General features: G+C 36.1%; 1 pseudogene; it reads left to right on the top strand.

Annotated features, from left to right (window-relative positions):
* Window positions 1–240: 240 nt before the first annotated feature.
* LOC100617589 (ATP-dependent RNA helicase DHX8-like) lies at window positions 241–13,385 on the top strand (annotated as a pseudogene).
* Window positions 13,386–16,799: the final 3,414 nt, after the last annotated feature.

The following is a 16,799-nucleotide window of genomic DNA, read 5'->3' on the forward strand; positions in this document are numbered from 1 at the left end:
TGACAAGGCAAAGAAAGAGTCAGAGTGGGAACTGAGACAAAGACAACAAATGGGGATATTGGTCTCCATGGAGGTCATGTTCTAGAACTCAGATTAGAAATTATGAGAATTTTAGTTATCTAATTAGGAAATTAAGTCAAAGTTTTATCAAAGAACCTGATTAATATAGGGAGAATAATGACAGATGTTGAGATTAGTCTGTGGACCTAGCCTCCCTCCTAAAAAGCATTCGATGGGGAAATTTATAATGACAGAGTTACCAGTATCATGTAGTTTGGGTGGTTTGTATTGCTTGAAGGAATAAGGAACTTGTGGGAAAGTTTAGATTACATCTTTGAGCTTCCAAGGGAAGGCTGAGTAGTCAGGGTTGCTGATGTGATGTGATGTGATGTGATGTGATGTGATGTGATGTGATGTGATGTGATGTGATGTGATGTGATGTGATGTGATGTGATGTGATGATCAAAGGCCAGAGGGATAGGGTGTTGAGTCCTATCTTTCACTGGGACCAAAATCAGCCCAAGCACAAAGGAAGTAGATAGGGATATTGAGACTATCTAAACCTTGCCATCTTTTTGAGAAGAGCAATGAGGAAACCTCTATGAGGAACTCTAATAGATCCATTTGCCTCTCCCTTTTTAGTATCCCAGAAGTGAAAGATAACATACTCCAAATGAAATGCCTCCCTTGGAACTCATATCTTAAGAAATGAGAGGTTTAATAAATGATTGTGGCCAATGTCCTTTATTGGAAGAGATAGGAATCCTTTTAAATTCATGATGAATATGATGAGGGTTTGGAGATTAAATTAGTTGATAAAGATCCTCTATTCCTCAGAGGGAACACAAATCAAAGCATAGATATGAGCACCATTAAAACTATTAAGAATCCTGATGCCTCCCTGTCCCAAGCTGCAATGATGACAAATGTCAAAGAAAGGAGAGAACTCAAACAGGCCCAGGGTAAAATGGAGACTTTCCTGTAGGACTCAACAAACACTGAGTGGATCCTCTGACTGATATGGATGAGAGGAATACTGTCAATAACATGCAGGGCATTGGGATGGTTCCTAACAACATACCCAAATGGAAAAAGTATACTTTGAAGGAAAGACCCAGCTGTCAGTCATTGAGAAAAGGGAAAGACACCCCATATTCAAACATAAGGAGCAGATTGTTCAGGCTATTCATAGCAATAAGATCCTGATTGTTTTTGGAAAGAGAGGTTCTGGGAAGACAGCACAGATCACTCAGTACCTGTCTGAGACAGATTACAGTTTCCAGGGGAAAACTGGATGTATACAGCCTTGAAGAGTGATGGCAATGTTGATGATCAACAGTGTCTGAGAAGTTTGTTGGGAATTTGTCTTAGGAGTTGGTTGGGACAAAGGTGAATTCACTATTCAATTTGAAGACTACACCAATTTGGAAACAGACATCAAATACATGATGGATGGGATATTGCTTAGGGAGTGTTTGATCAACCCTGACCTTATTCAGTATGCAATCATCATTTTGGATGAAGTTCATGAGAAAACAATCCACACAGATATGCTCTTTAGATTGTTGGAAAAGACAGTGAAGAAATGGAAAGACCTGAAGCCAATAATTAACTCAGCTATGTTCATTCCAAGCCAAACATCCCATGGAAATTATCTAAACTAAAGAACCTAAAGCAGTTTCTCAGATATTTAACTAAATAAACCACTAGGCAATATCCAAATTTCTGATTGGTTAGGAAGAGAACAGTATTGCCTTTGAGATCTTGTATAAATGCATGAAGTCTCTGGGACCTGATATAGCTTTGTTAATCATCCTACCTGTGCATTCTGCTTTATAAGTGAGAAGAAACTCTGATCTTTGACCTGGTTTCTACTGGTAGGAGGAAGGTTGTAATTGCTACCAACATTGCTTCTGAGATATCTCTGACTGTTGATGGGATCTACATGGGTTTTACCCCTAGTTTGTGAATCAGAAAGTACACAACTTCAAGACTGGGGTTGACCACCTGGTGGAAACCCCCTTCTGTCAGTCTCAGGCAATGTAGAGAGAAGCTGAGAGAATAGGTGAATTGAGTGGATTGGGAGTGGATTGGGAAAGTGTTAAGAGCTCTACACAGAATGGTCTGAGACAAAATGCTGACCACCAATATGCCTGAGCCCTGGCATATTGACAAACATGGCACTCTATCTTGAGGCCATGGACATCAACAACCTGCTTTCCTTTGACTTCATTTGACTTTGACCTCCCAGTGGAAACTCTTAATCACAGCCATGGAGCATCTGAACATAATGGGAGCCCTTGACAGTTTGGGCCTATAACCTATCTAAGTCACAGGATGATGGAGTTTCCTCTGGAGCTATATTGCACAAAATGCTGGTCATATTCATGCATATGGGATGTGAAGAGATCCTCACAATTGTGTCCCAAAATACTAGTGCAGAACACCTTCTAAGAGCATAAGGAAAAATATGCCTTTGTTTATCAGAAGAAAGCTAAATTCTACCAGACTGAAGGTAATCATGTAATTCCTTTGGTCATATACAATTCTTTTTTAAAAACTCTTTCCTTCTGTCTTAGAACCAATTATGTATATTTGTTATAATACCAAAGAGCAGTAAAAGCTAGGTAATGGGTGTTAAGTGACTTGCCCATAGTCATGCAGCTAGAAAGTCTCTGAGGCCACATTTGAACCCAGGATCTCCTGTATCTTGGCTGGGTTATCAATCTATTGAGCCACCAAGCTGCCCCCAGTATATACAATTCTTGCAAGACCAACAAGTTTTCCATTTCCTGGGGTTATGAAAATTTTATACAGGTTCATTCCGTCTGCTGACTCCAGGACATTCAGAAAAAAGGATGTTGGGTATCATGGATAGACATATTTTTATGTGGTGTCCTGTGGCAAGACTCCATATATGTTCAAAAAGTCGTCGGCAATGGTTTCTTCTGAAATACTAGGAAGAAGGATCCACAGGAAGGCTATAGAACTTTTACCAGCAAATGGTCTATAGCCATCCTTCTAGTGCTTTCTTCAACAGCCAGCCAGAAAGGGTAGCATACCATAAGGTGGTACTGACTACCAAGGAGTACATGCAGGAGTCCCTACTATTGTCTTCCATCTGGTTGATGGAATTTATCTCAGCCATCTTCAAGATGTTAGCTCCCATTAAGCTAAGAAAGCAGCAAAGGAAGCAGTGGCTCTAGTCCCTAGGCATAGGGAGCTGAATCCCAGGCTTTCTGGAGGTGATGCCAAGAGAACCACAGGTTCTGGCACCAAGTACTCAGTGTCTGGTACCATACCCCATGGGCCTGAGGCCCAGGACTCTAGCCACTTTTCTTTAAAACTCACCACCAGGGGCATCACTCTCCCCAAAGACAAAGCAGAATATCCTTAATTTGACTCTCACGTCTTTCTTTGTAGTGAAATAGCAGAAAGCATGAGCTCACCCTGGTCTTGAGGTGCATGTCACTCCCTCAGCTGGGACCAACTTGGGTCCTTTAAATGACAGGTATATAGCACCTTTTTCTGCAGAGGTAAGCTGGAGGACTTGTTACATTTCTGAACAACTCATGCTATATGATCCTCATACCAGAGGACCCCAACATGCCAAGCACAGAAATGCCCGCCCATCACTCCAGAGCCTTTTGAAGACTTAGAAGCAAAGGCCACTGGTGATACTTCCCTGACTTTCCACCCACTCTCCAACTGCTTTCTCCAGGTTAAACCCTTTGGAAATATGCATTTGTTTGTTTTTAAATATATGCATTTGTGTTTATGAGTATATGTGTATACACACATATGTATCTATGTATACAAAACACATGCATATATGTATATATGACAAGGGATAATATGTATATGGCAACCCATAGGAAATTGAATTTGTAGGATTTAAAGATAATTAAAAATAGTTTGTAAATCTTATGGAATTAAGACATAAGAAAAATTTCTTGTACATGAATCTTTTCTTTACCAGATGTAAGTTAACTCAAAGTCATCTATAGGTCTAAGAATAACATTTGTAGATAGAAGTGAATTATGGTCTTAAAGGCTTTGATCTAGCCCAGCCTTCATTAAGAATTATGTTAATGGCTATTCATAAAAGCAATAAAAAGGACTGCATACCATGTTAGGAAAATAATTGTAATATACATGCTAATAACCAAGTTCCTTCTAGCTATGCAATTTTCTAATAGAAAAATATGCTTCAAATCCTACATGGAAAGGGTAGAATACTAACTAACATACCCACTTCTTCTTTTGGATTGCCTAGTTCAGGATGTCTACCTAGAAAGAAATAATATTGCTGTTGGTCCACATGACTTCAAAGTGAATGTATTTGGCCAAAGAAGATGTTGAAGAATGAGCTATTTAACAACAGAGTAAAAGGACAGTCGAATGAGAGGAAAGAGTTCTGGGGTTGGATCCCAACTCTGCAGCTGAAATCACAAGACATGAAAATAACTTATGCCCTATGTCTCATTTACCACCATCTGTAAAGTATTCCTTCTTTTAGATCACTAGGATGTTTTAACAGTCAAAGTAAATAATAGAAGTGCAGGCAGCAGTTCCCAACATAGGAGGGGATTTGGGAAGGTAAAGATGAGAGGAATTAGCTTCTCATGGTTGGGATGGCACAAGATGGAAAAGGACCAAATAGCTAGTGGAAGGAGTCAATGAATGAAAACATAGGCACACTAAGAATTGGCATTTTGTAATATGAATAAATACATTTTGCACATAGGCTGCCATTTTTAATGTATGTAAGAGCCACTGAAATTTAAAAATATACAAATTCATTTGAATATGTTTTCCTTTTCAGAGGTTTTGTCCTCATTTATTTTCTTAATCACTGGATATTAATTGTGTGACTACTATCAGGTAGGGATTCCAAAATAGTTAAGGGACTTAAGCCTTTTCACTGAGAAAAACTATCTGCTATGAGTGTGGTTTTGTTATATTGATCTTTCATATTTATTACTTGAGAATAAATTGCTTTCTTGATTCTTCTCCCTTTCAAAAATGCTAAATTAAAGCTAACAAGCATTTTTAAATGACTATTCTATGGAAGACATTATGCTAATTGCTGGCATTACATCCCTGCTTAACATTAGAGTTTACATTCAACTGATTAGCACTATAATATCTATTTCATAATGACTCATTATGTTGATTGATTTTATAAAGTAACCTAGATTGAGATACATAAATACCTCTTTTAGAAGCTTTTCCTTACTGAAATTCAGTCAGGTCATGAAAAGGACAGAGCACTGAACTTCAAATTGGGAAGATTTGAATTTCCATCCTGTCTCACACACTAGTTGTAAGACCCTAGGCAAGTCACTTAACTTTTGCTTACTTCATTTTCCTCATCTGTAAACTTGAACTGGTGATAATGTCTACCTCCCAGAATTGTTCTGAGGATAAAATGAGATAATACTTGTAAAGATTTTTGCATACTCTAAAATAACATACAAATTCTAGCTATTATTATGGTTATTTTATAAAAAAACAATTTTCCATGCAAGCATACATTCATGAGATATATATTTTTATGAAATAATTTTCTGGAAAATTCACTTGATTACCCTTGTAGTTCAAAATAGCTAAAAAGTACATGGGGAAGGAGGTGGCACAATGAATAGAGGACCAGGTCTGGAGTGAGAAAGACTCAACTTTCTGAGTTCAAATCTAGGGGGAAGAGCCAAGATGGTGTCTAAATAGCATCATAAACTGAAACAGCTCAGAGAATCCTCTCAAACGAACCTTGAAATGGCTCCTCAAAATGACTGACATCATAGAACCCACAGGGGAGGGAATGAGTTGACTCTCCTGCTAAAAACCACGTGAAAGGTAGGCAAAGAGAGCCCATTTTCACAGGAAAATGGGGAACAGGAAGTAAAACTGTATAATGTGCAGGCCACCCAAGTTCAAAACCTCAGCACAAGAAAACTGTGAGACCTCAGGACCCTGCCTAAGCCAACAGCCTAGCACCTCACACCCACCCTTTGAAGTCCCAATCCCTGGCACCATCTCACAGGTAGGCCCTGAGGTCCAGAGCCCTTGGCCATTTCAAGCCTTCAGGGAAGCCCTTAGCCCCAGGAAAAAATAACTCATAGTGCTCTAAGTTCTATAAGCCATCAGCAGGGGAGACTGAATCAGCAGTTTTCATAACTCCCAACCCACAGACAAAAAAAAAAAGACTGGAAAATTGAACAAGCAGCAGAAGGAACACCTAACCAAAGAAAATTTCTATGGAAACAAAGATGGGCAGGACACAGACTCATAGTAGGGAACAGTGAAACTAAAAAGTCACATACAAAACTTCAAAGAAAAATGAGAATTTGCTTCAGGCACTTGTAGATTTCAGAAAGCGATTCAAAAATCAAATAAGAGAGGTGGAAAAAATGGGGAAAAGAAATGAAAGTAATACAAAAAAGAAATAGCTTGAAAAGCAAAATTCAAGGGGGCAGCTGGGTGGCTCAATGGCTTGAGAGCCAGGCCTAGAGACAGGAGGTCCTAGGTTCAAATCTGGCCTCAGACACTTCCCAGCTGTGTGACCCTGGGCAAGTCACTTAACCCCCATTGCTTAGCCCTTACCACTCTTCTGCCTCGGAGCTGGTTCCAAGACAGAAGGTAAGGGTTTAAAAAAAAATTAAAAAAAAAATTCATCAAGTGACAAAAAGAGACACAAAAAATGCAATGCAGAAAAGAGTTCCACAAAAAGTAGAATTAACCAATGTTAAGAATCAAAATTAATCTTGGAGACTTCATACTGAATTATAAATATTTATTAGTAAAGCGAAAGAAAGAGAAATAAGGTTTCCAACCTTTCTAACTTAAAGTAAATACTCATCTGAATTATTTCTGCTCCATCAGGTCTTAGTTTCCCTTTGGGCGCTGGTTCATTTCACAAATGGAAATCAGGGAATCTAGCTATGCACAAGATTAGGCCAGACAAATTAATGCCACTCAAGTAGCAGGCTTAAGTTCAGGAAAAGGTTGGAGCCCAAGAGATCTAGCTGTCAGATTCCTAACCCATCCGGACTTACCAGAAATGACTTACATAGATAAGTACCTGGAGCCAAAAGAATGACAGAGAAGTCATGACCAAGCTTTTCAAGCTTGATTTAAACCCTTCTCCAGGATACATAAATTCACCCATGGTTTCACCTCATTCCACATACGTCACATCTCCTGACTTCTGTGACTTGTCAGTCAGGAATTTCACCTGCTATGCTGACAAAAAACAAACAAACAAACAAACAAACAAACAAACAAAACATGACACTCTGTGATGACTACTTATTGTGGTGAGTCATCCAAGATTGGACTGGGTTGGAGGCCCCCAGATATTCAATTCACACACCAACTAGAAAAAGGTAAAAAAAAATTAATAAAGAAAAGAGTTTCATGAAAAGTAGAACTAACCAAATGGAAAAGGAGAATAAAAATTATGGAAGAAAACCATTCTTTAAAAATTAGAATTGGTCAAATAGAAGCTTGTAATTTCATGAGACATCAAGAAACAATAAAGCAAAATTTAAAAAACATTTAAGTACCTCATTAAAAAATTGAAAATATTGAAAGTAATAAAAAAGTGAAGGATAGGAGCCTAGTAGTACCAGATCTTAAACAGTACTATAAAGCAGTGATCATCAAAACAATATGATACTGGCTAAGAGACAGAAGAGTAGATCAGTAGAATAGACTAGGGGTAAATGACCTCAGCAAGCTAGTGTTCAAATAAACCTAAAGATCCCAACTTTGGGGACAAGAACTCATCATTTGACCAAAACTGCTGTGAAAATTGGAAAACAGTGTGGAAAAATTAAGTTTACATCAACATCTTACACCCTATACCAAGATAAATTCAAAATAGCTAAATGACTTAAATATAAAGAGTTAAATTATACATAATTAGGTGAACACATAATAGTACACCTGTCATATCTGTGGGAAAGGAAAGAATTTAAGACCAAGAAAAAGATAGAGAACATTTCAAAATGTAAAATGAATGACTCTGATTATATCAAATTTAAAAACAAAATCAATGCAGCCAAAGGAGGAAAGCAACAAACTAGGGGGAAATTTTTATAACAAAATTCTCTGACAAAGTTTTAATTTCACAAATATATAAGGAACTAAGTAAAATATGCAAAAAAGTCAAGCCATTCCCCAATAGACAAATGGTCAAGGGGCATTAATAGGCAGTTTTCACGTGAAGAAATCAAAACTATCAATAAGCACATAAAAAAGTGTTCTAAATCCCTCCTGAGTAGAGAAATGCAAATTAAACAAAACTGAGGTACCACCTCACACTTAGTAGAGTAGCCAATATGGCAGCAAAGGAAAGTGAGAAATGTTGGAGGGGATGTGGCAAAATTGAGGCACTAATATATTGCTGGCAGAGTTGTAAATTGGTCCAACCATTGTGGAGGGCAATTTGGAACTATGTGCAAAGGGCTTTAGAAGAATGCCTAACCTTTGATCCAGCCATATCACTGCTGGGTTTGTACCCCAAAGAGATAATAGGGGAAAATACTTATACAAAATATTTATAGCCACACTATTTGTGTTGGCAAAGAATTGGAAATTTAGAGGATGTCTATCAATTGGAGAATGGCTGAATAGATTGTGGTATCTGATGGTGATGGAATATTATTTTGCTGAAAGGAATGATGAACTGGACGATTTCTATGTGAACTGGAAAGACCTCCAGGAATTGATGCAGAGTAAAAGGAGCAGAATGAGGAGAACATTGTACACAGAGACTGATACATTATGGCACAGTCAAATGTAATAGACTTTTCTTCTAGTAGGAATGCAATGATCCAGGACAACACCAAGGAACTTATGAGAAAGAACGTTATCCACATCCAAAGAACTGTGGGAGTAGAAACTCAGAGGAAAAACATGACCAATCACATGGTTTGGTTGGGGTATGATTAAGGTTTTGATGTTAAAAAGATCACTCTTCTGCAAATAGGAATAAAATGGAAATAGGTTTTGAACAATGATATATGTATAACCCAGTCGAATTGCTTATCAGCTCTGGAAGGGATGAGGAAAAGGGGTGGGAAAATTCATAAATCATGTATCCATGGGAAAATATCCTAAATAAATAATTTTAAAAAACAATTTACCTCTAAAATAGATACAGGAGAGATAATCTGAGAATTACTGGACTTCCTGAAAGTCATGATAAAAAAAAAACCTAGACATCATTTTATAAGAAATTATCAGAGAAACCTCCCCTGATATCCTTGAAAAAAGGGCAAACTAGAAATTGAAAGATTCCACAGACCACCTGCAATAAATCTCCAAGTGACATTTCCCAGGAATATTAAAGCCAAGTTCAAGGGTTCCCAGGCCAAGGAGAAAATACTGCAAATAGCCAGAAAAAAAAATTCAAATATCATGGAGTTGCAGTCAGGATTACACAAGATCTGGCAGCTTCTACACTGAAAGACTGGAAGGCTTGGAACATGATATTCCATAAGGCAGGGGAACCAGGTTTACAGTCAATAATCAACTACCAATTCAGGGGGGAAATGATCATTTAATGAAATACAAAATTTCCAAACTTTCCTAAAGAAAATACCAGACCCAAACAGAAAATTTGATAGCTGAATATAAAATTCAATAGAAGCATAACAAGGTAAATATGAACGAGACGGAATTTAAGGACTCAATAAGGTATAATTGTTTACATACCTACATGGAATGATGATATTTGTAATTCTTAAAATTTTTATTATCATAGTATTTAGAAGAATTATATATAAAAAGAGGAGGTAGTAGTAAGCTATTTAGGATGATATGCCAAAAAATAAAGGGGTGAAAAAGAGGATTGCTCTGAGAGAAAAGAAAATAGAGAAGTAAAATGGGGTGAATTATATAACAGAAAGATGCATGGCAACTTGAGAGGGTGAAAAGACCCTAAAGAGAAGCAGGAATGGTATAAGAGGGATGGTGGTGGGAAGGGGAATTATATAAACTAAGGAGTGGGGGGATTATTCAAAGAAAAATGCTTGTGTAGAGAGGCAGATCAAAAGGAGAAATGGCAGAATAAAAAAGGGAAAACAAGATGGAAGGAAATACACAGATTGTAATCATACCTGTGAATGTAAATGGGATAAACTGACCCATAAAACAGAAATGGATAGCAGTCAATTAAAAAACTGGAATCCTACAATATGTTGTTAACAAGAAACTCTTTTGAGGCAGGTAGACACAGAATAAAATAAGGGGATGGAGCAGAATCTATTGGGTTTCAATTGAGATGAAGAAAAAAAACAGGAATAGCAATCATGATTTCAAACAAATCCAAAGCAAAAATAGATATGATTAAAAGAGAGAAAGAAGGTAATTATATACTGATAAAAGGTAGTATAGGCAATGAAGTAATATCAGTATTTAACAGATATGCACCAAATGGAATAACCTCCAAATTTTTAGAGAAACTGAGTTCAAATCTGGTCTCAGATACTTACTACCTGTGGAAAGAAAGAAAGAAAGAAAGAAAGAAAGAAAGAAAGAAAGAAAGAAAGAAAGAAAGAAAGAAAGAAAGAAAGAAAGAAAGAAAGAAAGAAAGAAAGAAAGAAAGAAAGAAAGAAAGAAAGAAAGAAAGAAAGAAAGAAAGAAAGAAAGAAAGGAAGAAGAAGGAAGGAAGGAAGGAAGGAAGGAAGGAAGGAAGGAAGGAAGGAAGGAAGGAAGGAAGGAAGGAAGGAAGGAAGGAAGGAAGGAAGGAAGGAAGGAAGGAAGGAAGGAAGGAAGGAAGGAAGGAAGGAAGGAAGGAAGGAGGAGGAAGGGAGGAAGGGAGGAAGGGAGGAAAAGAAACACCCTTTACCTTGAACAATAATTTGAAATGCACTCATCTGTGTGCAATTTATATTTCACATTTTTTTTTCCTTTTTCTATTGTGCTGGAAAAATCAACCCTAAATGTCCTTTTCAAAAGTACTATTTCAGACAGTCATTTATCAGGTGTACATTGTGTGGCTGGGTGGTGTTTAAAGATTCCATTTGCTATACGTTATCTGTGATCCTTACACTCAGCCTTCATTTGTCAGGGATTTAGATCTCAGCTGTGTTTAGTTTTGGGGGCTTGAGAACAAGTCGACCCATAGACAGACACCTAATCATATAATTTGTGCAGTGCAAAAGGTTTGACTGCCCTCTATCAACCTCTATGTAGACAGTTCCTTTGAATGTAATAATGAATGACAATATCAAAAACATAAATCTCGGCAAACTTCAAGGTTTCCTGGAAAACATGACTTTTTAACTTTAGGCTTATAGACATTTGGCACAATGTCAGAAACTCTTGGACTATTCATTTATCCACTACTAGCCAAAAATAACCAAAGTCTCGATGTGTCTGTTGATTTGTTTTGAAATCTGCTCAAAACTGTAAAGTTAGAGACCAGCAATTTAGAAATAAGTTCCATGCAATAGGAAAAGCCTTCTTCTTTATATTTCAGCATAGGGACCATAGAACAAAACAATGTCCCTCAGAGGACACATTTTCCCAATACAAATGGCGAATGATATATATAAGAGAATTAATACCAGAATGCAGACACTCAAGGAAGATGACTGGAAGAAAGCAGAAGGTTATATCATTTCACTTACCAAATTTCAATATCACTAACATTTAACTTTGATGGCTATAATTAAGCACTATAATAACTCACAAATTCATTATCTCATAGGTGATTTTTTAAGAATAAAGTAAAATTTATCATGGAGAAACATTAAATACATTAAGAATTCATGTTGTTTTCCCTCAAAATAAACAATGAATTAAAATGTAGAAAACAAATGCATCAAAATCAGGTAATTAATAATTTCTTTATATTTATTAACTCCACAAAAAAGGTCTTGCTAATAACCAAATTACATTTTGTAACATAAGATTTTATTTCTCAATATTAAGTACTGTGTTGCCTCCATTTGAAACAGTTTTTTGAAATCACATTCATTTCTAAAAATACACAATTAGCAATAATTATTATAGACAATATGAAATAGTGTGATAATCTCCAGTCAGTTGCTTTAGACAATCCACTGGGGAAGGGGAGGAACGATAACACTGCTATTTCTATTTTTTTTTTGTTTAAAATAGGAAAGTAATTAAGCTTTGATAATAATTAATATACATATTAGAATTGGCATCCCTACTCAGTTCATTTTTCAAATGGATATGCATAATATATAGCACACCCTAAAGAGGGATAGGAGATTCCACATTGAAGAGAGGTTGAAAATGGATCCCTCATTCATTCATTTCCTTTTAATATATTGAGACATATTACTATGCTATCTACATGCCCCTGGTTAATTGGATTTAGAAGTTATATGATCTATTTTTAACTAAGCATGAGCACTGGGATTAGACCTATTATTTCATGGATTTACAGAGCTCATGTTGACCCCTCTTCATTTGCACTTTTAGAGAGCTACCTAGAGGTAGCTGCAGGTAGCAACTGATAAGGAAGACCTCAGTTCAAATCTGGCCTTAGACACTTATTAACTATATGAACCTGGGAAAGTCACTTAACCTTGATTTCTTCATCTGTAAAATGGCAATAATAGAACATACTGGGGTTGTTATGAGCATTCAATGAGATAATAATTGTGAAGCACTTAGCAAAATGCCTCTCATATATAAATATTAGATATTATTATTAAAGGACTGAGGGGTTAAGTGATTGGCTCAGGATCATCTAGCTAGAAATGAGACTTGGACTAGGGCATCCTCCAATTTAGCTCTTTATCCATTACATTATACCTCTTTTTGCCCTCAAAAATGGGCAAGGGTCTTTACTAGATTCTGTGAGATACTTCAAACTGAATCAAACTGAAGACAATACTAACAAGGTGAGCAAAATGGCAAAGCTAACACTTCTACTCCTAGTAAGAGCTCTTTCTCATCTGTATTTTGAAAATAATGACAATCTAATTGATTCACAAGAAATTAGCCTTAAAGTTCAAAAGTAGCAGGAAAAATCTTTTTGAGATTTAGGTAATATCTGCTATTTTTAACAATGAGTCTCACCCAGGTAAATGATTTCTTAACACATTAACTAATAATATTATGAATCTACCACAATCAACAAAACACCTAAAATCCAGGATTTTATTTCCAAGAATCATGTGAGTATCATCTATAACATTTTTTATCTAAACCATTTAAAAACTTGGAAATGGAATTATCTAACTTGTTTAAAAATCTTTTAAACAAAATTTCAGGTGATATTTTTGGATCTTTTCCTTAGAAGAATAAAAAGGCCAGAACTGATTATATTGCAAGTAGAGCTGATTATCATCAAGGAAAATGGAAATTTAATAGCCAATTTCAACAAAAACCCTGAATAATTGGAATTTAGGATTAAAATTGAGCATCATAATTCATCAAGAATACTAGTATGCCACAGTAATGAATAAATAAACAACAGTTTGTTTTCAAGCCTTAACTTCTGGAAATTTGTGGGTCTGTTAGAATTGATCTTTGCATATTCACAGTCAATAAAGAGTATAATCAGATCTATCTCATTCATTGTTAATCAAAGAACATTACTAATTTAAATTTCGTGATTTATTTCACATGAAGCAATAATATACAAGTCTAAAACATAATAAAAAAGTTTGGAAGAGATTCTTAGGAATCTCATCTCAAAAGTGAATCTTTATTATTTTTTTGCATTTTGTGAATTGTTCAAACTTTAATTTTTCCTAATTACATGTAATGACAATTTAATAAATACAACTCTAAACATTATTTAAAATATTGTTTATTTCATCTAAATCTCTTCCTGTTAATATCTATTTCATACCTATTTTATTATACACGATGCCTTTGTATAAGGGTGTATTGTAGAGGTGTACTGTCAACAACTTGGGCAATGAAGTGGTACAATCCTTGGCCTAAAGAAAGGAAGACTTATCTTCCTGAGGTCAAGACTGGCCTCTGTGTAAGGTAATTTTTTATTCCCTTTGTGTATTTTAAGTTAATCAATCAAGAACTCAAAGTATCCCTACTTAACATTTAGTAAGTCACTAACGAAGAAAGTTCACACCCTAACAGACCACAAGCACAACCTTCCCTGGTTCACTCCCTGGGCAGTGCTAGGCAAGTTGAAAGGCTGTGATTGATTCCTGAGATGTGACAGGAGAGCTGAGGGGCTGAAAAAACTATATATATATATATATATATGTGGGAGGCTGAGAGAGATTCTCTCTCTTTTGATTATTAAGCCCTTTATGCTTGGAGCATTCTTTGGCTCTTCATTCTTGGTGGTATATTAATTAGAATCTATTATTATTAAATATAATACATAGAGTATTGAATATTAATTTTTAAAATTTACAGTAGCCTCTAGACTAGGAAACGTGAGCTCTGTTGGGATTCTTGGAGACCTTGGCCTTCTATGTGCTCAAAGTTCTGCTGGTTTTTCAGCATCTTTGGCTCTTCGGATTTTGGCTTCCTAATCTGGACTTTGGATTCTGGTGAGATTCCAATTCGGGTTTGCATTCACAGTCTGTAGGCACTAGGATTAGGATTGGGATATTTTTAGATAGGTAATATTTTCTATGTCCTTCCTATATTTCTGTAAGAGCAAAGGAATTGTAGAGGATTAAAGAGGTAGAGGGGATAAGGAAGGTTTTGTAACAAATGGAGGAGTTAAAGGGATAGATGGAATATGGTTGATGGTGAGGTAAAAGAAGAGAGATACCCCCTACTGATAGACTGTTTTTGAAAATGGGGTTCATGAGAAACGGGTCAAGTATAATAGCCTGAGGGGATATCTTCTCTATTGAATGATGTTGAAGACACCCCAGAGCAGGTAAGCATGGACCCCCCTGAGGGACAAGCCTCCCCCTGGACCAAGGTCACCTGGCAGGGGTCCAATAAGGACCATTTATGGTTGAATGGTGGTCCTTAGGTTCTGTTCCCTCTATGTTCCCCTGAAATGAGAGTCCTCTTATCTGACTGCAGGTTATTTAACTCAAGATGAATTTAATAACAAGTTTGGATAGGGAAGATATAAGGGAAGAGGGATTCCCTATACTTTTTCCCAGATTGTGTTTGAGTCTCTCTCTGCTTTTGAGATGAGGCCAGGCCTCTCAGGCTGGTGGAGGGTTTCTTTTATTTCTGTCTATGCTAATCTATGCTAGCTTTTTTAAGTTCAAAGTCTTAGCAGTAGAAAGCAAGAGGAAAGAAATGTTCTGACTTTCAGAACTGGTTGGGCCTGTCTCTTCAGGCTAGTGTCCCCTAAAGACCAGCCTTACAGTTAAAACCTCTCCCCTTTTGTTTGATGACACAATCACAGGAATCCAGAGAGAGCAAACAGTTGGTAAAAATCAGGAATAGAGGTACTTCTATCCAGAGACAGGGAGAGAGACCTCCTTCCAGATCAAGGTCTAAGAAAAAGAGACCTCAAGAGCAACTGTCACTTTCCCAGTCACCCATCCTCCCACCAATTGTCATTGTTTTCACTATCTTCACTCCAAGATTCCAACTGCTGTTTGTTCCACCTCAGTGACAGAAAGTCCAAAAGCCTGATTCAGTTTTCCTTTCCACAATTGTCCCTTTTTTTTGTTGTGACCTTCCCAAGGTCACTTATATTTATTATACTTATCAAGCTACTAAATCTACTTTCTAACTACTCCCCCAAAATAATAAACTTCCCTCAATTACTCAATCACTATTCTATGCTAACCTTATCTACTCTAAGGAATTCTTTGCAGGAAAGTTTTGGGTAAGGGTAGTTTTGGGGTTTTACAATAAATTCAGTACAATAAATATTTGAACAAAACCATTACAAGATATTTGAAATTTAATGCTAATACTACTTGCTCTTGCTGTTAAACTAATACAAACATTTTTCTTATTTTATTTATATATAATTATTTGCAAACTATTTTGTCTCTCTCTCTATATATATATATATTTCCATTAAACACAATTTTAGCATTAACTTTACAATAAAAATTAAAAGTTTACTATCTGTAAATGTAGCTTGTCTATTTCTAAGTATACCTAACTGTCTATGTTATGCTTAACTTAACTTACTCTTAATCTATTCCCTACTTATCATAACTATTCTCTAAATCCCTAGTCTAATCTATAACCTAACCTTATGTGCAATTTATATACATGCTATGCTACTTATTTACAGACCCTATAACTATGTTACTAACCTAATTATAGTATATACATTATTTACAGCGGTTATTTACATATAATACAATAATATACATTGTTCCCACATCCTGATGTCAGTCAAATAGAAATGTCTATTGACCTTTCTATTTACCTATGAACTTATGGAACTAACTATATACATATTTACACTTTGCATGAATGCAATTTCAGACCCTCATTTATTTACACAAGGTCTCCCAATATATGTCAATTGGTGATTTTGTGTTTTGTACCTAGTAGTGTGGTCTTGAATGGATACTTATCAAGTTTCTTCAGATTTCCACTTCTCATGTTGACTGATGGCTCTCTTCTTTCTTCCAAGTTATGTAGTGTTGCATGCTATTTCCCTAATATGTGAAATTATTTTTGTTTTATGCTTTTTGCCACACTCAGGCTTACATATAAGTCCCATTTTCTGTCTGTCCTCTTTTTGTATAAACAAATTTACAAAGTTCAAAATATTAGCTGTTCATTTCAGCTTTTTCTCTTTTTTTCTTCTCTCTAGCAGCTTTTCTTAATGCTTTTCCACTGGGATGCTTTAAAATCTTTTCCTCTTGGTTGGAAAGTCATATTCTTCTTGTTGC

Source organism: Monodelphis domestica, chromosome 2 (genome assembly GCF_027887165.1).
Source record: "Monodelphis domestica isolate mMonDom1 chromosome 2, mMonDom1.pri, whole genome shotgun sequence".
Taxonomy (NCBI): Eukaryota; Metazoa; Chordata; class Mammalia; order Didelphimorphia; family Didelphidae; genus Monodelphis; species Monodelphis domestica.